Genomic DNA, 5,355 nt, shown 5'->3' on the forward strand with positions numbered 1-5,355 from the left:
ACCACAAAGCCAGGAGCTCCAGGGACACTCCCCATGTGAAAGGCTTGCCAAGGTGAGCACGGCGCAGTCAAAACCTTGCTCTCTCTTCTTCTTTCTGTTCGGAACTCGCCACAGCCCAATGCCCGATTAGTGGCTCAATCTATGGTTAGGGTTAGGCGTTCTCCTAGGGTTAGGGTTGAGAAAACCACAAAGCCAGGAGCCCCCGGGCTACTCAGCATGCAAAAGGCATACCAAGGTGAGGAGGACACAGCCCAAACCTTGCTCTCTCTTCTTCTTTCTGCTCAGAACTCGCCACAACCGTCTGCCGGATTTCTGGCTCAAGCTAGGGTTAGGGTTAGGGTAAGGGTTACGCCTAGGGGTAGGATTGAGAAAACCACAAAGCCAGGAGCTCCAGGGACACTGATCATGCAAAAGGCAGGCCAACTTAAGCATGGCACATCCAAAACCTTGCTCTCTCTTCTTCTTTCTGCAAGGGTTCGGGTTAGGGTTAGGGGCTCGGGTTAGGGTTAGGGGTTAGGGTTAGGGGTTAGGGTTAGGGTTATGCCTAGGTCTAGGATTGAGAAAACCACAAAGCCAGGAGCTCCAGGGACACTGATCATGCAAAAGGCAGGCCAACTTAAGCACGGCACATCAAAACCTTGCTCCCCCTTCCTCTTTCTGCTCGGAACTCACCACAGCCCAATGCCCAGTTTCTGGCTCGAGCTAGGGTTAGGGTTAGGGCTCGGGTTTCGCCTAGGGTTAGGGTTAGGTTTGGGTTAGGGTTAGGGTTACGCCTAGGGTTAGGGTTGAGGAAACCACAAAGCCAGGAGCTCCAGGGACACTGATCATGCAAAAGGCAGGCCAACTTAAGCACGGCACATCCAAAACCTTGCTCTCTCTTCTTCTTTCTGCAAGGGTTAGGGTTAGGGGCTCGGGTTAGGGTTAGGGGTTAGGGTTAGGGTTAGGATTAGGGTTAGGGTTAGGTTTACGATTGAGAAAACCACATAGCCAGGAGGCCCAGGGACACTAACCATGCAAAAGGCCGGCCACATTAAGCACAGCACATCAAAACATTGCTCCCTCTTCCTCTTTCTGCTCGGAACTCACCACAGCCCAATGCCCAGTTTCTGGCTCGAGCTAGGGTTAGAGTTAGGGTTAGGGTTACGCCTAGGGTTCGGGTTGGGTAGACCACAAAGCCAGGAGCTCCAGGGACACTCCCCATGTGAAAGGCTTGCCAAGGTGAGCACGGCGCAGTCAAAACATTGCTCCCACTTCTTCTTTCTGCTCGGAACTCACCACAGCCCGATGCGGGATTTCTGGCTCAAGCTAGGGTTAGGGTTAGGGTAAGGGCTACGCCTAGGGGTAGGGTTGAGAAAACCACAAAGCCAGGAGCTCCAGGGACACTGATCATGCAAAAGGCAGGCCAACTTAAGCATGGCACATCCAAAACCTTGCTCTCTCTTCTTCTTTCTGCAAGGGTTAGGGTTAGGGTTAGGGGCTCGGGTTAGGGTTAGGGGTTAGGGTTAGGGGTTAGGGTTATGCCTAGGTTTAGGATTGAGAAAACCACAAAGCCAGGAGCTCCAGGGACACTGATCATGCAAAAGGCAGGCCAACTTAAGCACGGCACATCAAAACCTTGCTCCCCCTTCCTCTTTCTGCTCGGAACTCATCACAGCCCAATGCCCAGTTTCTGGCTCGAGCTAGGGTTAGGGTTAGGGTTAGGGTTTTGGTTAGGGTTAGGGTTAGGGTTAGGGTTAGGGTTAGGGTTAGGGTTAGGGTTACGCCTAGGGTTAGGGTTGAGGAAACCACAAAGCCAGGAGCTCCAGGGATACTGATCATGCAAAAGGCAGGCCAAGTTAATCATGGCACATTCAAAACCTTGCTCTCTCTTCTTTCTGCAAGGGTTAGGGTTAGGGGCTCGGGTTAGGGTTAGGGTTAGGGTTAGGGTTGAGAAAACCACAAAGCCAGGAGCTCCAGGCGTACTCACCATGCAAAAGACATACCAAGGTGACCGCAGCACATCCAAAACCTTGCTCCCTCTTCGTCATTCTGCTCAGAACTCGCCAGAGCCCAATGCCCGATTTCTGGCTCAAGCTAGGGTTAGGCTTAGGGTTAGAGTTGTGCCTAGTCTTAGGATTGAGAAAACCACAATTCCAGGAGCTCCAGGGACACTGACCATGCAAAAGGCAGGGCAAGTTAAGCACGGCACATCAAAACCTTTTTCTCTCTTCCTCTTTCTGCTAGGCTTAGGGTTAGGGTTAGTGTTAGGGATTAGGGTTAGGGTTAGGGTTACGCCTAGGGTTAGGGTTGAGGAAACCACAAAGCCAGGAGCTCCAGGGACACTGACCATGCAAAAGGCAGGGCCAGTTAAGCACGGCACATCAAATCCTTTGTCTCTCTTCCTCTTTCTGCTAGGCTTAGGGTTAGGGTTAGTGTTAAGGATTAGGGTTAGGGTTAGGGTTACGCCTAGGGTTAGGGTTGAGGAAACCACAAAGCCAGGAGCTCCAGGGACACTGACCATGCAAAAGGCAGGGCCAGTTAAGCACGGCACATCAAATCCTTTGTCTCTCTTCCTCTTTCTGCTAGGCTTAGGGTTAGGGTTAGTGTTAAGGATTAGGGTTAGGGTTAGGGTTAGGTGTTATAGGATAACATTTTGCAGGAAGCTTCAAAATGTTTGTTAAAATGGAGTAAAAGTAACAGTTTAGCCTACATCTCAGCATGCAGGGTTGGACTGACACTGTGTGGGAGAGGAATGGAGAGGGACAGTTGTCTGTAGTTCCATTATTCTGCAAAGAAAAAAACAATGGATGTTCTGTGTGAGCTCTGAAAAACTCTGGGGTTCATCTCTAACGGAATCCCTATTTGTAAGAAGATATCAGACAAGAGACAAAGTCATTTTTGCTTTCTGTTTTGTGAAAAGAAGCAGTATATGCTCTCAGCCACTCTAATTTTGGAGCTATGATCTCACTTTAATCAAAAGCACAGTACGGATGTGCTGCTTGTAATTTATTGATGTTTCCTGCACTTCTGTAAACATGACAGCATCAGCCTGGCACATACAGACACCAGCTGTATTCTCTCTGCCTCCATATTGATGATAGATTTTCTTTTACTTGCATATTTACCTTTTTTCAGAATAAATGTGAACTTATTCAGGAACCATGAATGCTCATATTCATTATAAGATAAAGTCACTAAAATTACAATGAGTTAGACCAGTCTCTCATTTTTGAGAGTAAAGACATTTTTTTTTAATGTGGAGTTACTGGCCTTGACAGCCAAAAGTGCTATAGCTAAAATAGTAGTTAACTTTTAAGAGAGAAAACCACACCAGAATAAAAGGGAATTTCAAGAATTGTCATGTTTGACAAGCTTTGTGGTCCTTTTAGGAGTATAACCACTGTTTCACTGTGTGTAACATTGGCTTGCCTGTTGCATTATGCTTAGGAGTTACATGCACTCCAAAAGCTTCATTGGCCCTGGCCTCTGGGCAGGAGGGAAGTCTTGTCTTGTGATATGCTATTTTTATTTGTTTTCTAGATATTTGATAGCAACAGAATGTCATCTATGTCATCCATGCATCCTGGACATGAAAACATGAAAGGAAGAAGCAGGTAAAAGTATTGTTTTCATTTATATTCATCACAACAACTTAGAAATAAGTTGCTGTTATTTGCCAGGCCACATCTGGATCTATTTGTGAAAAAAGGGCATACATGAAATAAGGAACTTATTTCCCAAGAAGAGGAACTTTCTGCTTACATGAAACAGCTGTGAAATTAGGGGATTCTCCGGCTACAAGTGTAGTAAGGAAGCTAAACAGAAAATTTAAAACGAGAAGTACCGACAGCAAAAGTTTTCAGGATTTGGGATCCTGTGATTCTTTGACTTGCTGCAGAATGTAATCATTGATAGCCAGCAGGAGTCATGGGTGCTCAGCACACAGAGAACAAGGCCACGCTTCAGTACACTGATGAGATAATGTAGCAGATCAGGGGTAAGTGCTGGGGCACTTCAACTTGTGTAAATGACTGAGATAAGAAAGCAGCAGCTTCTAAAGAGAATCAGTGTTTCCCCTCGTGTTCTGGCAAATAACACTTGCTAACAAAGAGCATGGTGAATACTTTTTATTTGAGGAAGAAGAGACTCAGCAGTATATATGGAAGAAACATTATTGACCTGTTATTAAAGGAGGATCCACCCTTCTTACTGTCCACATTTACTAAAAGAATCCCCAAAGTAAAAAAGAAAAATATCTAGCCTTAATTTGCAATGTGTAATCTTTCAGTGGATCCCACTTATGTCATGTGAGTTGACTGGGGAGGTAACTTCACGCCTCATTTTCTACAACAAATCACTCATGTTTTTCTGCTAGCAGAACACTGGCTATCTCCCCACTCGGCACATTTCTTATCAGGAGGTGACACCCGGAGGGGAGGACTTGAGGAATGCTGCAGTTCCTTGTGTCAACATCCAAGTAGAACCCATGGACAACCATACCAAATACGCAGGTGCTTTATATCCTTTACGTGCTTTACCATAGAATGAAAATATTTTCTGGCTGATGAGACAGTTACTTTTTAATGGGAAATTCATCAATGCATTTAGAAATGAGGACAGAGTGAGAAGCTCCGGAGAATTTAGGATTTCTTGGTAACTGGAACTTCCAAACTGTCAAAATTCAGTCAGATTAACCTATTTCATAAATAGCATTACACTAATAAAAACATCATAGCACACATCAGCTTCAACAACTATTTTGACAGCAAACCTTTCTTGCTGTATTTAAGGGCGAGAATGAAAAGCTGTATGTCATTACACACAGAACAGTTTCCTCCCATTTTTGGACGAATATGCCACATCAGACTGTTTTCTGTATTAGTACCAGAGCATTAGGCATGTTTAAAGGAAACAGGCATATACTGTGTTCCAAACACACGGAGAAATGAAATTATGTGTACCTCCCTGTGGTAGCCTGATGTCTTCACAGACAAGTTTCTTCTAACAGAAGTTCCTATTATTAACACCAGAAGTTCCCTAGAGCCCAGAACATGCTAGACGTTTCAGTGAAAGAAAAACAGAGTTCGGTCTGTAGTCGTTCACAACCCTAACCCCTGTAAAATACTTTTTACCCACTGACGAGCCTGCATTTTCCATATACTTTTCCCACTCCTTCGGCTGCTGCTGCTATGCCGGACAGGGATAGGGTTCGCAATGGGAGACTATATGAGACTACAAGAGAAGGGTTTTAATCTGATCATAGGCCAAGGTATGATTTGGAAAATTGTAGTGGATGCGGTCAGAAAACTGCTGGAGCCCGGCAGCACGAGAGCACGAGACGGTGCGCGCGGAGCGAGGCAGCGCCTTCCCACGTCA

This window comes from Corvus brachyrhynchos, unplaced genomic scaffold (assembly GCF_000691975.1).
Source record: "Corvus brachyrhynchos isolate BGI_N302 unplaced genomic scaffold, ASM69197v1 scaffold200, whole genome shotgun sequence".
NCBI classification, from domain to species: Eukaryota; Metazoa; Chordata; class Aves; order Passeriformes; family Corvidae; genus Corvus; species Corvus brachyrhynchos.